Source organism: Pristis pectinata, chromosome 10 (genome assembly GCF_009764475.1).
Source record: "Pristis pectinata isolate sPriPec2 chromosome 10, sPriPec2.1.pri, whole genome shotgun sequence".
Taxonomy (NCBI): domain Eukaryota; kingdom Metazoa; phylum Chordata; class Chondrichthyes; order Rhinopristiformes; family Pristidae; genus Pristis; species Pristis pectinata.
The window spans coordinates 74,451,721-74,475,188 of NC_067414.1; positions in this window are offsets into that span (position 1 = coordinate 74,451,721).

Consider the following 23,468-nt stretch of genomic DNA (forward strand, 5'->3'; position numbering starts at 1 on the left):
CATTAGCGAGGTCTATGCAAGAGTTAAACTTTTTACGAGTTAACCTTTGCAATATTTTTTGTAATGACTGCTGTTGGGCCGAGTTAGGCTCTGAGTGTTTATCTAGGACAATAAAGTCAATGACCAATCGCCACTGTCTGTCAGGTTTTCCTGCACCAAACATGGGTGAGTTAAATCGAGAAGGTTCCTTTATCAATACTCTTTGTTTACAGAGGGAGTCTACAGTCTCTTGTTGAGATTGTTTTTCTCTATATTTGGGGATATTGTTATCACTGTTTCTGACACGGAAATGGATTGCATCCTAATTTAGTTGGTTCAATATCGACAAACCCACAGTGGTTGGGGTGTTGTTGTAGGTGGTCATAATATTTGTACAAGACACTTTTTAATTTTGCTCGGATAGTTTTATCCTGGAGATAGCTTAACTGTTTCTGGATATGAGCATCTTATTCATCCGGTGCAGTCACATCAGTTTTTGGTTTGATAATGGTACGCAGCATTGGGTGTTCCAATGAGAAGAGTGAGTTTTGTACGATCTGGGGCGAGTTGGTGTAGAGACTTTATGGCTACTTCTTTCGATTGTTTAATCCTGTATATCTGTATGAGCACTTTATAAATTGGGCACTCTACCTCATTTCCATGTATGCCTACAATTTTAATTCTCCCTGTCAGCTCCCCTAGTTCATCGCCATTAATAATATCTGCATTCAGCATTGAGATGTCTTCACCTGTGTCAAAATGACAGGGTCGAATTTTCCCAAAAATACGGGCTTCGGCATCTGGAAAGGTGGGCTTAGGTATGCATGTATCCTATTCCTGAGATGGGGCATTTTGGTCAGGGGTCATCGCTGAAATTCTCCCTGTTCTGTTTCAATCACATTAACATTGGCTTTTCCCCTCTTTACATCATGTTTTCCCTAGTTTAAGGGGAAGGAATGGACTTTTAGGGTTGAGTCCTGTCCCTTTTACATGTTTTGATGGTTGTGAATGATGACGTGTACCCCATGGTGCCTCTCCAGTTTCATACTCATCTCCATAAGATCAATATGGTCTCTGAATGTTATTTGTGTCCTGAAATGAGTACCTTGGTCTAAAACCTTGTTCCGCAAAGGATAGGGGTGGGGGTAAAGGTCTCAGCCTATACCTTGTGTCCAACCATCTAGTTTGTGGGAGAGTGTCCCTGCCTGAGGCAGATATTCCCCAAGACATTTGTCCAGGTTGTTGATTACCTCGTCCCTGGTGAGGAGCTGGGGTATGGGGACGCTGTGACTGTGGGTGACCCGAGGGTTGAGCTGGATTTGATGATTTTGCTACTGTTCCTGAATTCCCTTTGAGAGGAAATGGGAAGGATCCTCCACTGGCAGTTTGCTGCCCATGTGTGGGAATGAGTGGTAATCCATCTGGTACCATGTGGGTGCGTAGGATTTCCTCGACAACCTGAAATCTTTGTTGTATCAGGTATTGAGTAAGATCCATTCTGCGCATGGTTCGGAGGTGCTGACTGGGATAAAGGGGTAATATTATTGAATGAATTAATAGGCTGAGACCTTTACCCCCAACAAAGATTTCATGTCTGCTTGGGCCATGTGTTCTCCTATCTTATAAGCTGTCACTAAGCCCTGATTTTTGACTATATTGGTCAGGAGGATATGCAGCCCTCTGTGAACACCACCAGCATGTATCAGTTTAAAAATCTAGACATATATTTGATATGGATTTCCACACTCATTTGGAGGTGGTACCAAGGATATAGGAAATAACATTAATAGGAATTGTTGGATACATTGAGGAGTATGGTTAGCCCAGAAGGCCTGTAACCTTACAGAATTCTGAAGTAACCACTTTAGAATTCCCTCAGCATTAGCTGGATGTGCAGCACACACTGCTTGTAAACTTTGAACAGTCAATAGTCCAAAAGCTTGATGTGGAGTTTGTACTGGAGAAGCCGCAGTGGCTCCCTGTACAGGAGCATGTCCCTGCATTTTTCTTTTACTTGCTAAATTCAGTCTCGTTATTAAGCCCACTACATGTTCCCAGGCCTCCGTTCTCCAGGCTTCATTGCTACCTCTAGGGTTTGCTGATTGGGGTTATACTTGATCTAATTTGGGAAGAAATACACCATGTCCCCGTGCATCAGGATTTACATATGGGTCACCTGGTTCTATTACATGGGTATGGTCCCCACCCAGGAGCTTGACTTCTATCTAGAAATGGGCCAATTGGTTGTCTCCAGGCACTAATTATTGCTACATTATTGGGATCTGGTACAAATTGCAATGGTCTGAGTCCAGTAGGTATTAACGCAGGATTCAATATATTGGTATTGGTTTATTATTTTCACTTGTACCGAGGTACAATGAAAAACTTGTCTTGCATACCAATCGTACAAGTCAATTCATTACACAGTGAGGTAGTACAGGGTAAAAACAATAACGGAATACAGAGTAAAATGTCACAGCTACAGGGCAGCGCATTGCAGGTAGACAATAAGGTGCAAGGTATTCTAGTCTGTGTTCTATCCCCTCATCATTCCAATCTCTGACTTGAAGAATAAAATATTCATTTGGCTCAATTTGAAGAGCATTGGGTGTATCATCCCATATTTCTGCTATACTAATAACACATTCATAATATTGACCAGCATTTGCTTGTGCAACTGCTGGAACTAGGATATCAGCCATTGTAGTACTAAGTGGTGTGCTTTAACACTTTTCGAGCACTCTGATTTGGACCATTGCTAAATAATAATTCTTTCTATTTTATTTTATTAAAAGTAAACATGACCATGTTGGGCGCCAACTGTGGTAATATTGAGTGTACTGTCCCAGAGATCGAAAATTAAGTCTAAGTTCTATCTGGCATAAGTACCTATGAGTACCCTCACTATAGGGAGATTATACTGTATCAACACTTTAAGGACTAGATTACTTCACTACTTTAGTCTCTACAGAAAGGACTAGCTGTCAATAATCACTATTTCGAGCAGTGTGTCCCACCTCCCAACCAAGGAGAAGATACTTCCAGCTAATGAAGCAGTTTAAACATAGGTTATTTTGTTCTAAGTGAGGCACATTTAATTCTAACAAATAATTCTTAACAACGACTTGTAACTTACAAAGGATTTCCAAACACAAGCAATTCTTACAAGCTAAAAAGTTATACCAACAAGTTGCAGACAAATAAGTCATCCATTGCAAAAACCAAAGGCCGAGGAATGAATTCTAGGTCTTTCTGTAGCCCCTTCTCTCTGTTATCCCCCCTACCCTGACTGATTTCTAACATTTTGGTGATAGTGATCATAATTCTATCTCCTTTACGTTAGCACTAGAGAGGGATAGGAACAGACACGCTAGAAAAGTGTTTACTTGGAGTAAAGGGAATTATGAGGCTCTCAGGCAGGAAATTGGAAGATTAAATTGGGAACAGATGTTCTCTGGGAAAAGTACGGAAGATATGTGGCAAATATTCAGGGGATATTTGTGTGGAGCTCTGAACAGACATGTTCCGATGAGGCAGGGGAATCATGATAGGATACAGGAACCGTGGTGTACGAAGGCTATAATAAATCTAGTCAAGAGGAAAAGAAAAGTGTACAAAAGGTACAGAGAGCTAGGTAATGTTAGAGATCTGGAGGAGTACAAGGCTAAAAGGAAGGAACTTAAGAAAGAGATTAGGAGAGCCAGAAGGGGACATGACAAGGCCTTGGCGGGCAGGATCAAGGAAAACCCCAAGGAATTCTACAAGTATGTGAAGAGTAAGAGGATGAAATGTGAAAGGATAGGGCCTATCAAGTGCAGCGGTGGGAAAGTGTGTATGGATCCGGAAGAAATAGCAGAGGTACTTGACGAATACTTCACGTCAGTATTCACCACGGCAAAAGAACTTGGTGATTGTAGTGGGGACTTGCAGTGGCCTGAAAAGCTTGAGCATGTAGATATTAGAAAAGAGGTGGTGCTGAAACTTTTGGAAAGCATCAAGTTAGATAAGTCGCTAGACCGGATGATGTGTACCCCAGGTTGCTGTGGGAGGCGAGGGGGGAGATTGCGGAACCTCTGACAATGATCTTTGTGTCGTCCATGGAGACGGGAGAGTTTCCAGAGGATTGGAGGGTTGCAGATGTTGTTCCCTTATTCAAGAAGGGGAGTAGGGATAGCCCAGGAAATTATAGACTGGTGAGTCTTACCTCAGTGGTTGGTAAGCTGATGGAGAAGATCCTGAGAGGCAGGATTTATGAATATTTGGAGAGGTATAAAATGATTAGGAATAGTCAGCATGGCTTTGTTAAGGGTAGGTCCTGCCTTATGAGCCTGATTGAATTCTTTGAGGATGTGACTAAGTACATCGATGAAGGGAGAGTAGTAGATGTAGTGTATATGGATTTCAGCAAGGCATTTGATAAGGTACCCTATGCGAGGCTTATGGAGAAGGTGAGGAGACATGGGATCCAAGGGGACATTGCAGTGTGGATTCAGAACTGGCTGGCCCACAGAAGGTAAAGAGTGGTTGTTGAGGGGTCGTATTCTGAGTGGAGGTCGGTGACCAGTGGTGTACCTCAGGGATCTGTACTGGGACCCTTACTATTTGTGATTTTTATAATGACCTGGATGAGGAAGTGGAGGGGTGGGTTAGTAAGTTTGCGGATGACACGAAGGTTGGGGGTGTTGTGGATAGTTTGGAGGGCTGTCAGAGGTTACAGAGGGACATAGATAGGATGCAGAGTTGGGCTGAGAAGTGGCAGATGCAGTTCAACCCAGATAAGTGTGAAGTGGTTCATTTTTGTAGGTCAAATATGTTGGCGGAATATAGTCTTAATGGTAGGACTCTTGGCAGTGTGGAGGATCAGAGGGATCTTGGGGTCCGAGTCCATAGGACGCTCAAAGTGGTGGCGCAGGTTGACTCTGTGGTTAAGAAGGCATATGGTGTATTGTCCTTCATCAATCGGGGAATTGAATTTAGGAGCCGTGAGGTATTGTTGCAGCTATATAGGTCCCTGGTCAGACCCCACTTGGAGTACTGTGCTCAGTCCTGGTCGCCTCACGTAGCGTAGCGGTTAGCGCGACGCTATTACAGCACCAACGATCGGGGTTCAATTCCCGTCACTGTCTGTAAGGAGTTTGTACGTTCTCCCGTGTCTGCATGGGTTTCCTCCGGGTGCTCCGGTTTCCTCCCACATTGCAAAGACGTATGGGTAGGTTAATTTGGGTTTAAAATGGGTGGTGCGGACTCATTGGGCCGGAAGGGCCTGTTACCACGCTGTAAATAAAATTTTTCAAAAATTTTAAAAAAAGATGTGGAAGCCATGGAGAGGGTGCAGAGGAGATTTACAAGGATGCTGCCTGGAATGCGGAGCATGCCTTATGAAAGCAGGTTTAGGGAACTCGGCCTTTTCTCCTTGGAGAGACGGAGGATGAGGGGGGACCTGATAGAGGTGTATAAGATGATGAGAGGTATTGATAGGGTAGATAGTCAGAGGCTTTTCCCCAGGACTGAATTGATGACCACAAGAGGACATAGGTTTAAGGTGCTGGGGAGTAGATATAGAGGAGATGTCAGGGGTACGTTTTTTACTCAGAGAGTGGTGAGTGCATGGAATGGGCTGCCGGAAGTTGTGGTGGAGGCTGATACGATAGGGTCTTTCAAGAGACTGTTAGATCGGTATATGGAGCTGAGTAAAATAGAGGGCTATGGGTAAGCCTAGTAATTTCTAGGTTAGGGACATGTTCGGCACAGCTTTGTGGGCTGAAAGGCCTGAATTGTGCTGTAATTGTTCTATGTTCTATGCTCTATTTATATTGTTTCTTCACTTAGTTGACATCATTGGCATGTGATGTTTCTTCAATCACATTTTCAGGCCAGGTGACTGGAGTGTTTAATTAAGTAAACGTGGATCCCATTGTACCCTTGTTTATGTGAAGAGGCTGAGAAGGGAATATTGGTTAGAAGTTTAACTTCGCAAACAATAAACGTCTTGAGCCTTGGACAATTCCTGCTGTTTTTGCAAAAAGGATTATAGTTTAATGAGCAACCACTTCTTGACCTTTGGACAGGTCATGCTGCCATGCTAAAAATCTGAGGTTAGCGATAAACCTTTTTGGGGCCTGGAAAGTAAATGCCTAAGGCTCGGCAGAGGGAATATCGTTCAAAGTTGCAGCTCTTAATTTGCCATTAGCAACCCCTTCCCTGTGTGAAGGTTAGCAAGGACAAAAATGGAATTTACTGTGATGTCCCAAAAATCAAACTTCAAGTTAACACCCTGTAGACTATTTGACCAAGATAGCAGAAGGTGTGTTGCACATGGCCCAGACTCAAAAGAACAGAGGAGGCAGGATGTTGGTTGTGTCGCAGGCACAAAAACTATTGCTAATTCCTGACGTTGCTGATTTAATATTTCTCTCACTGGTTGAAGTAACCTTTGCCAAGAACCTGTAGTACAATGAATTACAGTGGTTGTGCCTTGTGCCAGGTAGAAAAAGAAACAGTCAATCATTAAAGCAATCAAACTGTTGAACATGTCCGAGATAGTTCATCTTTTGACACTTGATAGCAGTTGATTGATCATTGTTTATCTATCTGTATGGAAGGAACATAAATATGGAAAGTTGGACAAAGGTTTGGAAATGGAACAGTGATTTGGCTGGTCTGAGTATATCCTGATACATGTGGCAGAGGTCAAGCCAAATGTGCCATTTGTTGCTGTGTTGCTTAGAGGAACATAGAATGCAATGGGTGAAGCTGAATCAGACTGTCAGATGTGACATTTAGTGTGCTCTTAAACCCAAGCAATCCAGAATCACATCAATCATATAGCCCAGAGCTGTTATGAAACTTTCTTCAACAAAAGGAACCCTGGGCTCCAGATCAATGGATCCTAGGATCTGACAGCACAGAATTTGAAACTTCAGTATAACCTGCCCATACTGGAGTTACTGAGATTGTTTATCAAGCATTGTCAGTGAGCAAAGCATTGAAGTGTAAGTATAATCATTAATTCTACAACTTACCCATATAGTACACCTCTTTGGATATTGTTGAGGGGGATGTTCTTTCAGGGTCTAGCAGCATTAGTCACTGTGACTGGTTCTGAGGTTCAGAGGGAAGGGGTGCAGTCAGACAGGGTGATAGTGACAGGAGACTCGATAGTGAAGGGACAGACAGGAGATTGTGTGGCTGCAAAAGAGATGCCAGGATGGTGTGTTGCCTCACGGGTGCCAGGTTCAAGGATGTCACTGAGCGGCTGCAGAAAATGCTCGAGCAGGAAGGCAAAGAGCTGAAGGTCGTTATACTTGTTGGTACAAATGGCATAGGTAGCAAAGGGATGAAGTTCTCCAGAATGAGTATAAGGAGTCAGGTCAGAAATTAAGAAGCATGACCTCGAGGGCAGTAATCTCTGGATTACGCCCAGTGCCACATGGTAGCAAGGTCAGAAATAGGAAGGTAAACCAGATGAATTTGTGGCTGAGGAGCTAGTGCAGGGGGCAGGGATTCAGGTTCTTGGACCATTGGGATCTCTTCTGGGGTAGAGGCAACCAGTACAAGAGGGATGGGTTGCACTTGAACCAGAGAGGGACCAATAAAAAGTATTGAATCTGTGGAATTCTCTGCTCAGGGAAGCAGTAGAGGCTACCTCATTAAGTATATTTAAGACACAGTTAGATAGATTTTTGCATAGTAGGGGAATTAAAGGTTATGGGGAAAAAGCAGGTTTGTGGATCTAAGTCTACGGCCAGATCAACCATGATCTTATTGAATGGCGGAGCAGTTTTGAAGGGCCAGATGGCCTCCTCCTGCTCCTATTTCTTATGTTCTAATGATTGGCAGGATCGTGGGACTCTGAGGAGGAGCAAGTCATGGGATAAGTCAGTAGCCAGCACGAGCAAGTTTAGTAATCAGGATAGGCAGGGCACAGTAAAGGCAGGGAAAGGAATATCCAGTTAAACTGCATTTATTTCAATGGTAGAGCTTTAACAGTTAAGACAGGTGAACTCAGAGCGTGGATTGGCTCTGAGCATTGGGATGTTCAAGCCATAACAGAAACATGGCTGAGAGAAAGACAGAACAGGCAACTCAATATTCCAGGATACAGATGCTATAGGTGTGACAGAGTGAGGAGGGGGTGTTGCCTTTTTGTTAAGGGAGGATGTAGCAGCAGTACTTAGAGATGACATTCCTGGGGGATCGTCCAGTGAGGCCATATGGGTAGAACTTAGAAACAAGAAGGGGAGGGTCACTTTAGTGGGGCTGTATTATAGACCCCCCAGTAGTCAGTGGGAACTTGAGGAGCAGGTGTATAGAGAAATTGCTGAGAGTGTAAGAATAATATGGTTGTATTAGTGAGAGATTTTAATAACCCCTGTATTGAATGGACTACCTAGAGTGTTAGGGCCTGAATGGGGTGGAATTTGTGAAATGTGTCCAGGAAAGTTTCATGAGTCCATATACAGTGGGCCTGACTCAGGAAAGTGCAATACTGGATCTTCTGTCAGGGAACAAGGCAGGGCAGGTAACTGAAGTGGCAGTCAGGGAGCACTTTAGCTCTTGTGACCATAATTCTATTAGTTTTAAGTTAGTGATGGATAAGGATAGGACAGGTCTACAGGTTAGGGTCCTAAACTGGAGCAGGGCTAATTTTGGGGGAATTAAGCAGGATCTAGCAGAGGTCAACTGGGTGGCCTGTCTGAAGGAAAAGGAATGAGTGGCAAGTGGGAGGCTTTTAAGAGTATGATATCAAGAGTCCAGGAGCAGCGTGTTCCTGTTAGGGTGGAGGGTAAACCTGGCAAGTTTAGGAAGCCTTGGCTGCCGAGAGATATTGAAGCTCTGGTCAAGAAGAAGAAGAAAGCCTACATTGGTTTAGGAGGTCAGGGATGAGTGAATTCCTTGATGACTAGAAAAAGATTAAGAATACTCCTAAGAAGGAAATCAGGAGAGCAAAGAGAGGGTATGAGATGGATCTGGCAGGTAAGATTAAGGAAAATCCCAAGAGGTTCTATAGCTATATAAAGAGTAAAAGGACGTCTAGGGAGAGAGTAGGTCTCCTTAGAGATCAGCAGAGCCGCCAATGTCTCAAGCCTCAGGAGGTGGATGGGATTTTTAACTAATATTTCTACTCTGTGTTTACTGAGGAGAAAATAATGGTTGCTCAAGAGATAAGGAAAACAAGTGGAGATGTTTTGGAGAACATTCATATTACCAGGAAGGAGGTATTTGCAGCCTTACAGCGCATTAAAATAGATAAACCCCCAGGGCCTGACTGAGTGCAACCTCGAACTTTATGGGAAGCTAGAGAAGAAATTGCAGAGGCCCTTGTGGAGATATTTACTTCATTGTTAGCGACTAGTAAAGTTCCGGAAGATTGGAAGGTGGTTAATGTTGTTCTGTTGTTGAAGAAGGGTAGCAAGGACAAGCCAGGGAACAACAGGTCAGTCAGCCTGACATCAGTAGTTGGGAAGTTACTGCAGGGAATTCTGAGAGACAGGATCTACCAGCATTTAGATAAACAGAGTTTGATTCGGAGGAGTCATCATGGCTTTGTGCGTGGAAAGTTGGGCTTGAAGAAATTTTTAGAGATTTTTGAAGAGGTAACCAAAATGGTAGTTGAGGGTAGGGCAGTGGATGTTGTCTATTTAGACTTTAGCAAGGCCTTTGACAAGGTCCCACATGGTAGGCTGGTCTGGAAGGTAAGGTCCCATGAAATCCAGGGAGAGCTAGATGGATTCAAATTTGGCTCAGAGGTAGGAAGCAGAGGGTGGTGGTTGAAGCTTGTTTCTTGGAATAGAGGCCAGTGATTAGTGATGCGCTGCAGGGTTCAGTGTTGGGACCCTTGTTATTCATTATTTATATAATTGATTTGGATGCAAATGCATAAGGCTTGATCAGTAGGTTTGTGGAGAACACGAAATTAGGAGGTGTTGTTGATAGTGAAGAAGGTTATCGTAGGTTACGGGGGATCTTGATCAGTTCAGGAAGTGGGCCAGGAGTGGCAAATGGATTTCAATATAGATAAGGCATTTAGCATGCTGGCCTTCATCAGTCAGGGTATTGAGTATAGGATTTGGGACATTATGTTGCAGTTGAATAAGTCATTGGTGAGGCACTCTTGGGGTACTGTGTACAGTTTTGGTCACTCTGTTATAGGAAAGACGTGTTTAAACTGGAAAGAGTGAAGAAAAGATTTACAAGGACATTGCCAGGACTAGAGGGCCTGAGCTATAGGAAGGAGTTGGTCAGGCTAGGTCTTTATTCCTTGGAGCATAGGCGAACGAGGGCTGACCTTATAGAGGTTTATAAAATCATGAGGGGCATAGATAAGGTGGATGGTAACAGTCTTTACCCCAGGGTAGGGGAGTCCAAAGCTAGGGGGCATAGATTTAAGTTGAGGTGGGGAAAGATTCAAAAGGGACTTAAGTAGCAACTCTTTCATGCAGAGGGTGGTGAGTACATTGAACGAGCTGCCAGAGGAAGTGGTTGAGGCAGATACAATAGTATCATTTAAGGAGCACTTAGATAGGTACATGGAGGGGTGGGGCTTAGAGGGATATGGACCGAATGCAGGAAATTGGGACTGGCTGGGTGGGCACCGTGGTCTTTATAGACTTATTTGGCCAAAAGGCCTGTATCCGTGCTCTATTGCTCTATGATTCTATACGTATTACATTTTCACAATCCTGAGCTAATTGTCATATTATAATAATTTATTCTTCTAGTTTGTTTTCTTTCCAGTTTCATAGGCACCAGCCAATATCCTTTACTTCATTTTTGTTTTACAAAAATGGATTGGCCATTACATATTGTTGTAGTGGGAGGTTGCTGCACACAGACTGTGTGTTACTTTTCATACACCTCCATAGTAATGACACGATATTGGATGTCAGGCAATCTGGGCCATTCTGAAGTGGATGAGAAAGGCACAACATAAATGCACACTTTTCTTTATTTATCTGAAGTCAAAATCTGTAATTTTGATGGCATTCATATCTGATCCTCCTTCTAGCCAATAGCCTTGTGTATGTAATTTTTTTCAGTAGACGTGACTGGAAAATATTGAAGAGTTGGAACCCTGGCTGATTCTAGAACCCTTGCTCCACTCATCCCTGCAGATCAATGGTTGAGAAAGAGGTCTGCTCAGGTATTACACTAAAACCCAACCAAACCTAACTCGGACCAATCTAAATTTGAGCCAAGCTCTGGTGAGAATATAGTAGGAGCGGAAGATGGCCTTTTGGTCCTTCAAGTCTTTTCTGTCATTCATGATAATGCCATTCTTTTACCACATCACCATTGTCCTGCACTATTTCTGTATCCTTTGATATCATTTGACGTCCCCATATCCAGAAGTTAATCAACTGCTGTTTTTAATGAACTCGGTGACTGAACTCCGAAGGTTCACCATCCTCTGAGTGAAGAAACTTCTCCTCATCTCAGTTAATTGACTTGCCCATTATTCTAAGGCTGTGCCTCTGACCCTTGACTCCTCAGTCGGGGAAAACATCCTCCCTGTATTCACCCAGTCGAGCTCTGTAAGATTTTTGTAAATTTCAGTGAGACATCCTTTTGTTCTTCTAAAACATTAAAGATTAGAGTCTCAGTCCCTTCAAACTCTCGTCATGTGGCAAATTTGCCAATCCTGGAAGCAGACTGGTGAATCTTCATTGCACCCTCTGTGGCAAGTACATCCTTTTTTAATAAGGAGACTGAAACTGTCCACAATACTCAAGGCCCAAATCCACTAAGTACCCATATTACTGACAATTTTATTTTAAAGCCCACCTGATGTTAACTGAACATGGTTGCTACAGCAGGTGTATGGGGGTGGGGGAGGGGTGGGGAGGGAGGATGTTGTTGGGGTGATGGACTGGCAAGGATGACAACTAATCCTCAAGATGTACTCAAGGTATATTCAGTCCAAAAGCTGAAGTATCTGGGAAGGGGGTACCAGTGTGACCAATAAATCTCTTCCCAATGTCCTTCACAACCCCTTTTATTGCCATGGAGAGTGGAGCTGGGGCCAGACTTCCCTCACTTTGGGCAGCGTTCAAAGCTGGTCTGTCCACACACTATCCTCCACCTTGGGGGTCAGCCTGTTACCTACCCCGTTGACTCCAGATCCAGGATCTCAGCTGCGATGACTCCTACTCTTGCGTTCGGAATCAGGCTTCATTCCTGGGGCCTGGATTTGCAGTTAAGCCTTGGCAACTCTTCACCATCGAACCCCTCCTCTGGAAGGAGATTGTGACTCAGCTTACTCCCTGCGGTCTTCAGTACTGCAAGAGAGATATTCCCCATGGTTAGACTGAAAACTGCAGTGACTTTAACAGTTAACCTGATAATTTGGTTTTGATATCCACTGGGCATGGCTCAGGTGGCCAGGCTTTAGTTGGGAGGTCAATCACGGCACCTTTATCCCAAATCATGAACCCATAGAACAACTTAGTACAGACAGCGTATTGCTTATTTTATAATCCCAAGTCAAATAAGTGAAGAATTTTTCAACCTATTAGCATTCTTTGATTTCTCCATGACTTCTAAGCAGCAGAGTGTTAACCATTTCTCATGGGAAGCTTGCCAAGGTTCAGGGAGCATAAAGTAATTCACCCTCTCCAACCCCCAGTGAAAAGATGATCCAAACTTTTATTTGGACAATGAGCAAATAACAAAAATCAGAAATTGTTTTCCCATTTGAAATGTTTAATTTTCTACATGTGCAGCAATTAAAATCAAGTCATCAAGGTGCATTCATCTTGTGTCTTGAGTGTCGAGATTAGAAGCTGAGGCATTGATATTGAAGGCTGCACACTGCAGGTCGTGCTCTCCGCAACAGACATGAGCAGATGGTCGAACAAGACTAAGGGAAAGCAGTAGTGGAAATTTGTCCACTTTACACCTCTGATCAGTGCCTTGCTCCTGTGCTGAAATATGTTGATAAAGATTAATGCACTAAAAATTATTGAGGACAGATAAAAGCTTGCTAAAGTGCAAGCCAATAAAAACATTGTTCAGGCAAATGGCAATATTGCAAAGTTTGAATGGATCTATTGAAAGAAATGAACAGCATTGCTCTGCTCCTGTCCACTCAACAGGAATGCTTCATTATTTTGATGTGGTGCAGCAGGATCTTGAGAAGCTAAAACTTATGTGTCTGTATCAGGGCAGGAAATACTTCCTTCTCCATGAAAACTGGGGTTTGGTCCCCTCTGCCAGCTGTTCAATCCCCACCTCTTGTTATTCACTACTTCTCTGTGTTTTGTATATGATATATTCAACGTCATCTTTTATCTCATGCTGATATCACTTGAGCCATTTAACCATCACTTGTTTTCCACTTAAGCATTCAAAGGTCAGTCTTTTCTCCTGAGCAATGTGAATATTTGTGCACACGTTTGTGCAATTTTTACAATTATGTGTGTCTGTGGGCACATGTGTGATATTTGTGGCTGTGTATGTGCACATGTATGATTGAATATTTTTGTCCCAGCTCAGTTTTCTGTCCTTTTTATAAATTTTGTTTAGCTGTAATATCCCCCACTTCTAACCAAGTGCACATACCTGAAAGTTGAACCTCCCTGTTCTCTCTGTGTATGGTGCCTGAAATGGCACACACTTCTAGTCATTTCCATTTTTTTGCACCTGAAGTGCCCTGTGGTGAAATCACTGTAGACTTGAGCTTCTGGAAGCTGTTGTCAGCAGCCATTTGTGGAGGGCCACGTAAGTACCAACTAGTGGCACCATGAAAGCTATCTTTGCAATGATCGTTGAATGCAAGGATGAGTGGGATCTGAATTTTATTCCTGGGCTAAATCCTGAGGGAAAAACTTACAGAGTTCATCATTGGGATGAAGGTTTATCCTGGTGTAATTTATTTGATCAACATTAGCAGCAATCACTCTGATGTACAGCCAGATGGAATTTAGTACTGTAAAATGTATGGTGATGCATTTTGTGAGGAATACTAAGGCCAGGGTATACACTGTGAATTGTCAGATCCCAGTACGTACTGAGAAACAGAAAGACCTTCATGTATATGTGTAAGGATCCTTGAAGGCAGCAGCACAGGTAGTTAACATGCTAAAAGAAGGCATACTAGATACTTGCCTTCATTAGCTTGGGCACAGAATATAAGAGCAAGGTGCAATTACCAGTTAGGTCACAAATGGAGTACAGTGTACAGTTCTGGTCTCCACACTATAAGATGTGATTGCACTGGAAAGGAGGCAGAGGAGATTCATCAGATATGAGGAGAGACTGAACAGTCTGGGTTTGTTTTCCTTAAGCAGAGAAGGTTGAGGGAGAACCTGATTGAGGCATTTAAAATTATAAGGGGCAGAGATAGGGAAGGCATTTTTTCCCTTTAGCAAAGGAGTCTATGACTAGAGGGCATAAGCTTGCTGTCAGGGGTAGGAAATTCAGAGGGGATCTGAGGAAGAATTATTTCACCTAGAGGATCATTGAAATCTGGAATGTGCTGCCTGAGGGGGCTGTGGAGGCAGAGACTCTCACAACATTTACAAAGTATTTAGATGAGAATTTGAATTGCCAGACCATAGCAGGCTACAGATTATGTGCTCTGAATGGAGTTAGTATGGATAGGAACTTGATGGCTGATATAGACATGGTGCACTAAAGGGCCTTCTTCTGTGCTGTGTGACTCTATGACTCCTCTGGTTGTAGGCTTGCAATCTGAAGAGCTAGGCTCCCAGAGTATCTGGCCCTGACTGCACATCATCACAGATAGGCATGTCCGATGTCCATTCCTGCTCTAGCTCAGAGTGAGTCAGAAGCCAAACAGGCAGGGTGCTTTAAAAACTACAGCAGGAGCAATAATTGGCAGAACAAGAAGGTGGAGGGAGAGATTTTTTCATCAAATATCCAGAGATTTTGCTTCACAGATGCAGAATACGCAAATCTGTACCAACAAAAAAGGTTGGTAATTGTCACATGTACTGAGAAACGTGAAAAACTTTGTTTTGCATGCCATCCATACAGATCTTTTCAAAACATCAAGGTATTACAAAGGGAAAAGCAATAATAGAATGCAGAATATAGATAAGATTTCTTTATTAGTCACATGTACATCGAAACACACTGTGAAATGCATCTTTTTTACATAGAATGTTCTGGGGCTAGCCCGCAAGTGTTGCCACGCTTCTGGCACCAACATAGCATGCCCTCAACTTCCTAACCTGTATGCCTTTGGAATGTGGGAGGAATTACAATTACAAAGAAAGTATAGTGCAGGTAGACAGTAAAGTACAAGGCCTATGACAAGGTAGATTATGAAATCAAGAGTTCATCTTTATCGTACAAGAGATCTGTTCAAGAGTATTATAATGGAATAAGAGCTGTCCTTGAGCCTGGTGGTGGGAGTTTTCAAAATTTTCAAAAAGCACCAAACACAAGTGTAAGTTCAATGAATAGTGTGTTTCGGGTGGTGAAATGTGTGGATGAGATTACTGGCGTCATGTTTATTGCTGATAGGGATGGGTCTTCCACACTCCCACCCATCCTGGTCCATTTGACAGCTTCAGAAGCATCCATATCAAAGGTGCCCACCCTTTGAATTTGTTTAGGGGGTGTGACTTAACTTTCTGAGTATGAGTTGAGGTGCTCGCAAGGTCTGCTTAATGGTATGGCTTGGATACAGCCCAATGTACATTCATACCTAGTGAAGCAGTCTTCTTGGCTGCAGGAGTTATTGTCTCATCTTCATTGTTACACGCCTGTGCTGGCTCACATACTGGATCCTGTTCTTCTTTCTGCAAACACTGGTATCTCTGGGGAGGAAAACTCCCATGCATGTAGCACATGGCCACATCAGCTCGGCTGCCAAATTTGTTTGTCAGGATTTATTGAATTGACTTTCAGAATGTTCCATGGTTGGATTCAAGCTTTTGGATTGGAAATTAATTTCCATAGCTGCTGCTTTGCTGTTGTGTCTATGGACAGTGTGTGAATGGCAAGAGAGGGGAAGAGCAGTCTTAGCTGTGATGCCCTAAATGTCTGAGTAACTAATTAACAGTGTGTAAATTCACATATTAAGCCCAATCATATAAAGTAGTGAGCAAGATAGGCCATGGCCTGTAAAATCATCATCAGAAAAAGGCCTGGAAACTATTTCACACCAGGTGCATCCAGGTCACCTCAAAGCTCCTCCTAGCATGTGTAAAATGTGTGCAAGACTCATTAAAGGCCCAGGTGCTTCCTCTTGAGGTGACGTGAGTGCCTGAACAGAGCTGTAACTGCTATGTGGCTATTTACAATAGAGGAGACCAGGGGTAATTTAAGACACTTTGATTCTGGGAGATGGGGTGCTTGGGCATGAACTTGGGGGCAGTGGCGAGTGAGGAGTTTGTTTTTTAATCCTTAACCATCCCATTTGAGGTTTCCCAGGACGATGTATACAAGGGGACTGAAGCTTGCAGCTGCAGGAGCCGAGAAAGTGAATTGCTGCTGACACTTGACCTTTCACCCTTGGACCCCATGGTACTCCCAGCATGTCAAGCGCATTGCTCCCCAGGGGTGCTTTGTCACATGAAGTAAATGAAATGAACTTGCATAGTGGGCAGGCCAGGCCAGCTGTCTGACTCCACCCAAGTGAACATGTCACTCCACACTGGCCTATTCACACCGACGTTTTATCCAGTCACAGTTGCCAAGGTCCCCGGGGATCAGGCAACATTGAAGCAAGCAGCCAGAGGAGGGGGTAGAGGGTGGGTGAATGCACACGGGTTGCCATTCATGCGGATCATCATCATCTCCCAGCTGCTTACATTAGAGCTGTCACAACATCATAATGCTGGCAATTTCTTTTACTGACAACATTCGACTTTCTGCTTTTGTTTACATTCCGCAAAGATTTAAAACAATCTCTCTCACCAGCTTCTTTTTACCTTTGCATAAGGGATGTGCCACTAACGCGAGGTGGCAAACAACCACTTCATCCTCTGTGCGGCTTCACTGATGCTGCTCTGCTAATCAAACTCTCCGGAGGTCAGGATCTTGCCAGGATCTCGCAATTGAGGGGTGATATCTGTGAGTGAAAGCCAGGAATAAATCAAGCCCTCTTGATTCTTTCCGGTACTGCTTTTGCTGATAATGTGCAATCAAATATCTTAAAAATACAATACTTCTTCAGAAGTCCAAATATTAGCTTACATCCCATAACACAAATATTGCAGACAGGATTAAATGATGGCTCACTCACCCAGAACAAAAATGGTTCGAGAAGATCATAATTTGCATGTGGGACGTGGCTTCCAGTGGGAAGGGTAGTCCTGTTGTAAGTCCTTTCATTGCTTCTGTCCTTGCGCCACATCACTCTTGGCCACCGAGCACTCCAAAGGAAAAAAAAAGGAGCCCAACTGATATCAATGAGCACAGATGGAGCTTGATAGATCATGAAAAGAAGGCATTACCTGCTGCAGTCACCAAGCAGACACAATTATCACACAGCACTGGCTTCATTGTAGATCAGCAGGCCAGATAAAGCTAGCAGCAGCTGCAGCATATGGCTCAGCTCCAGAAAAAGAGTGGTGACAGGATTCAGGCCAGCTCCGATCTCATTCTGCAAACCGCACATTTACCAATTAGTCTGCTTGTAGGTGGTTGCCTCCTTACTTTCGGTCTTTCTGTTCTCCTGAAGCAGTGGCAATACTGCACAATAGTTAATATAAGCCTTCCAGTAAATTCCTGACAAAGAACTAAAGACACCTATGAATGGTTCTGCTGTCTGTGTCTTATGCTATCTGAGTATGAAACCAATCAAGACGAAAACAATAAAAAGTGAAAAACAACATATCATTTAGTAAACAAATCTATATAAAGCTTGGGATATAATGGATAAGCTTATTCTAAGTACAATGTATTTAATGTATATTTGTTGCAGGTTATTTGATGAGATAAAAGGAGAAATTAATCGATATATCCTGAAATAAAAGCAAATTATTGTAAAGATAGAGGAGTTCTCTGAGGGTGAACAGAATAGAGACATATAGTGCAGTGCTAACAGTACACTAAATGGCACAGATTACTGATGAGAGTTTAACTTACATACTTTATTTTACACTTATTAATTTCTCTGGTTTACTTGGGTTGTACTCATTGTTCTGCCTTTAAATACCAGGTGCACTTTTACTGGTTTCTCACATAAAATATATCTTTCCTTATAGGGATAGTCAGCATGGCTTTGTACATGGAAAATTGTGTCTCAGGAATTTGACTGAGTTTTTTTGAAGAGGTGGCCAAGAGGATTGATGAGGGCAGGGCGGTAGACTATCTACATGGACTTTTATAAGGTCCCACTTGGTCGACTGGTCAGGAAGTTCAGATCACAAGGTATCCAGGGGGAGTCAGCCAATTGGATGCAAAGTTGACTTGGTGGAAGGAATCAGAGGGTGGTGGTCGAGGGTTGCCTTTCAGATCGGAGGCCTGTGCAGTAGGGATTGGTGCTGAGTCCCATGTTGTTTTGCATATATATTAACCATTTGGATGACAATGTAGGCGACATGATTAGTAAGTTTGCAAATAACACCAAAATTGGTGGTGTAATCAGTGATGAAGGTTGTCTAACTTTACAGCAGGATCTAGAGCAACTGGGAAAGTGGGCAATGGAATGGCAAATGGAATTTAACTCAGACAAGTGCAAAGTGATGCATTTTGGGAAGCCAAACCAGGACAGGGCATGTACAGTGAATGACAAGGCCCTGGGAAGTGTTGTAGAACAGAGAGACCTAGGGGTACAAGTACATAATTCGCTGAAAGTGGTGACGTAGGTAAGCAGGGTGGTGAAGAAGGTGTATGGCACACTTGCCTTCATCAGTTATGGCACTGAGTACAAGATTTGGGATGTTATGTAATAGCTGTACAAGACATTGGCGAGACCAGATTGTGCGCAGTTCTGGTCTCCATTCTGTCAGAAGGATGTGAGTAAGCTAGACAGGCTGCAGAAAAGACTCACAAGATGTTGCTGGGACTGGAGGACTTGAGATATAAGGAGACACTGAATAGGCTGGGACTGTTTTCTCTGGAGCAAAGGAGGCTGAGGGGTGATTTTACAGAGGTATATAAAATCATGAGGGGCAGTGATAGGGTGGATGAATTCAGCCTTTTTCCCAGGGCAGGGGAGTCTAAAACTAGAAGGCATAGGTTTAAGGTGAGAGGGGAAGGGTTTAAAGGGGTCCTGAGGTGCAAGTTTTTCATACAGAAGGTGGTGGGTATATGGAACAAGCTGTCAGAGGAAGTGGTAGAGTTGGGTAAAATTACAATGCTTAGAAGACAGTTGGACAGGTACATTGGTAGAAAAGGTTTAGAGGGATATAGGCAAAATGCAGGCAAATAGGACTGGCTCTGGAAGGCAAATTGGTCAGCATGGGTTGGGCCGAAGGGCCTGTTTCTCTGCTGTATAACTCTATGAACCTTAGCGTTAGTTTGTAAACACTTAAATAACAGGCATCAGCACCCTTGCCTCAGTTCCAAAAGGTTGTAAGACCTGAGCACATAATCAAGGTTGTCAGCACAACCTTTGAGTGAAAGGGTTATTGGAAGGTTAAAGTTCTCAGACTAGGCTGTGGTTATCCCTGCCCTCCTCTGATTAGACTACCTATTGCAGGCAGCTCAGGGCACTGGAAAAATACATCCTTGGTTAACTCTGCAAAATCCTCCAAATTCACTGAAAGGACAAATGAACCAATACCAATGTCCTCTGCCAGGCTAACTTTTCCAGCATTGAGACTCTAGTTACACAGTTGGCTTTGAGACACAGCCCTTGTAGTTCAACGTCTGACACCAGAGGAAAGGGTTCAAGGATGTGCTCAAAAGTTCCAATATTCCCATTGTTTCTTGGGAATCTCTGATGAGTGACTACTCCGAGTGGAGAAGGAGCATTCACGATATTACTGAGAACCTCAAGGCCATATGCATCAGGAGTAGGCAGTAGTAGACAGAGCAGATCACCTCACAATCTACCCATCTGTCTGCTCCATCAGTCACTAACTTCTCCATCTGTGGAAGAGTCTGCGGTTCTTGCATTGGCTTCGTCGGTCAATTCAGATCCTACATAACCGGAATGGAAGCAAGTCGTCCTTGGTCCCAAGGATCTGCCTAAGAAGGAGAATAATGTTTCTTTCTATATTGCAGCCAAGAGAATATTGGTTGTAAAGGGCTTAAATTCAGCCTGGGAACAAGTAAAGGGTTTTATCGAAGTAAATACTTTCTTTAATCCAATGGCTAAGGGAAGCAGATTTGTAGTGTGATCTGCCAGCCTGGAACATTCATGGAAGTGTGGAGTTAGACCAATCACTAGGAGCCTGGAACCTAACCATTTGGCTCCAAGTAAAACCGCCATCAATGTTGCAGTGAATAGTGGTCCAGGATCATCAAGCAACAAATAGCTTACTGGCGCTGCTTTGTCAATAAAATGCATTGATCTTAGCTAATTTAGCCCTGTTTACAGTTGCTTTTCCTGAAGCCACAGCAATTGCCAGCTTGCTTTTATAATCACCACAGCTAAGATGTGGATGTGGCATGATGTTGGGTGACTGATTTGTGAGGTAACTATGTGGAGAAATGACACACTCCACATCAGACAAAGAGAATTCCTACCTGTGTAAAATTCTCAGTAGCTTATTTTGGAAGTGCTTGAAGATTCTCTCTTTTGTTATGGTTGAATATCCAGTATATTTTAAAACAAAATCTTAACTGAGTTAAAAAGCAAATCTTGAACCAACCTTCATCACGGTAGTGTAGCGATTAATGTAATGCTTTACAGCACCAGTGACCTGGGTTCAAATCCGGCCGCTGTCTGTAAGGAGTTTGTACTTTCTCCCCGTGTCTGCATGGGTTTCCTCCGGGTGCTCTGGTTTCCTCCCACACTCCAAAGATGTACAGGTTAGGAAGTTATGGGCATGCTATGTTGGCGCCAGAAGCGTGGCGACACTTGCAGGCTGCCCCCAGAGCACTCTACGCAAAAGATGTATTTCACTGTGTGTTTTGATGTACAAGTGACTAATAAATATCTTATCATATCCAATCCAACATTGATAGACATTTAGAATGACAATATGCAGGGTTTCCTCTCCATAACTCAATAGCCCTGACACCATTTAAACTTACTATTGCATTGGTCAGGAATTGAACCTGAAATCTTCCTAACTGGTATACCACAGAATGCAGGTGACCCCCATGTTATGGCCGTTCAAGTAATGAAAACTTGCCTTTACAGAATTTACAAATCACTACCCAAAAATTTGAGATATGGAATAAAATTTGCTCTCACAGGACTTATGTGAAAGAAGTAAATACACAAACACAAGGTTTTTTTTAAGTATTTCTTGACGCATGTGCAGATGATGTGGCTTTGTGTTACAGAAAATCACAATATAAATCATTTTCAAGAAGCACAAACCCCGCCACAATGTGGGGGTTGCCTGTACAGTCTGGTGTTTGCAGATGCAGTAGCTGATATAAGACTTAGACGATGCACAGTAAACTGGATACTGAGAAGTAATGTCATCTCCAATGTAAAGGTGGAACAGAATATAGAATAATGTCAGTGATTCTTGAAATTATTATCAGTGGAATATTTGGAAACTTTGAATGGTGGAATATTGCCTTTATCGTGAGTTCAAATTGGATGATCATGCTTGTGGCACCATGTGCTGACAAATGTGCCTATGTGCACTTAAAACTCCTATATTTGATCTGAATAAGTGAGGGACAATGGATTATTTGTCTTGGGTGAAGAGGGAAATCATTGTAGCTAAGCCAACATAAAATGACAGCCCAATGAGCCCCACCCCTTCCTTAACCCAGTAATACCAAGGTTGCTTGCAGCATTTTTGGCTTTGCCCTGGTTGAGGGCATGCAATTCAGCACTGACTGCATCTGCAATCTTCCTGAAATGAGTCACTTAATTTCATCTGGTGGCCCAGTGGACATTTGTTTAATTTGCAAAATCCAGGCAATGAGAATAAAAGAAATCATGGGCAGAAGTGAAAATTGTATGAGCTGATTTCTCTTGTGAACACCCTTTCCCATCTCAGCATCCAAGACCCTCCAAATGACCAAAAGATTGCTGTTTCATGACAAGAGCACCAAATATGAATTCCGGTCTAATTTATCAAGGACATTACATACAGATCCTGCTTTTACATCTGTGACATGTCTGTGGAGACTCAACAAGATTCTTTCAACAATTCCAGCTACAGCCAAGTGCAAAAGAAACTCTTAATAGAGTGAATGATGGTGACTGGTAGTAAGCACATCTGCCGAGCTTGTTCTGTTGAGTTAATATGGACTCCTTTTAAGTTGTTTCAAAGAAGCAATCGTAAAAGAGCATTGATTTTCTGAAATACCTGCTTGCCATGTGGAACGACAAATTGCATGTAATAGGCACTGACAGTAATTTCAGGAATCACTGACATTTTTCTGTCTCCTGTTCCACCATTACATTAAAGGTGACATTGCTTTGCAGCATCCAGTTTATTATGTACAGTCTGTGTCTTTGATTCATTTCAGGTAATACATTTTTAAAAAAAGCATACTGTTGCAGTATGTTAACTTTTATAACATTAGAACAAACCATTGCAGGAAAAGAATAACGTTTTGGTAAAAGGTGCTATTGCAGATTTCAGATACTTGGATACATTTTGTTTTAAAATGCTGCTTCAACATTCTTAGTTGCTTGACAGACAAATGCATTGTTATAGTCAGGGTTACTGTGATTTAGAAAATCCCAGATGCAATCTCATTCTGGATTATATTAGTTTCTTTTTACCCAGGCATCACTGATGTCACTAAAATTGGTGTCAGCTTGTTTGGAGATGGGTGACATTATTAAGCACCTCCCACTGTCTGTACATTGACTAGTGGCCCTACTACATGTGTGTCTGTATTTGTGTGAACACGTGCACATATGTGTGGAAGATCAGAGGTGACCAAAGAGCTTTGTGATGCTCGTTGGTGCAGAGCCTGCTTGACATTCACATGGAGAATGGCATAGGTGAGATGTTGGTAACCACATGACCGAGGAGGAGTCAGAACTACCAGCTGACAAAATTAAATTGACAGCTTTGGTCAGATGCATTCCTGGAAGTTCATTCACAATACTCCACATAAATGGTCACATTACAACCAATCATGTGGCTGTAGACACAAGAGATTCTGCAGATGCTGGAATCTCTTCCTGTGTGGGTTACTTGAGATCTATAGACTGGTAAAAACACTGTCAGTGGAACCATACCCAAGAGTTTCAGTGTGATGAATCAGAGCACACTGGGAACCAATGCCAGGAAAACAACATCCCTGAGATAAAGTGCTTCGAGGGAAACACAGAAAAAGACCAATTAAAATGTTTTTTATGATGATTACAGTGAAGAAGAGTATTTGCCCTTTAAACATTGGCTGATTTATACATACAGGTATGTTGCTGCTTTTCCTGATATTTAAGACAGTCATTTATCAGGAACTGAAAATCTGCGGCT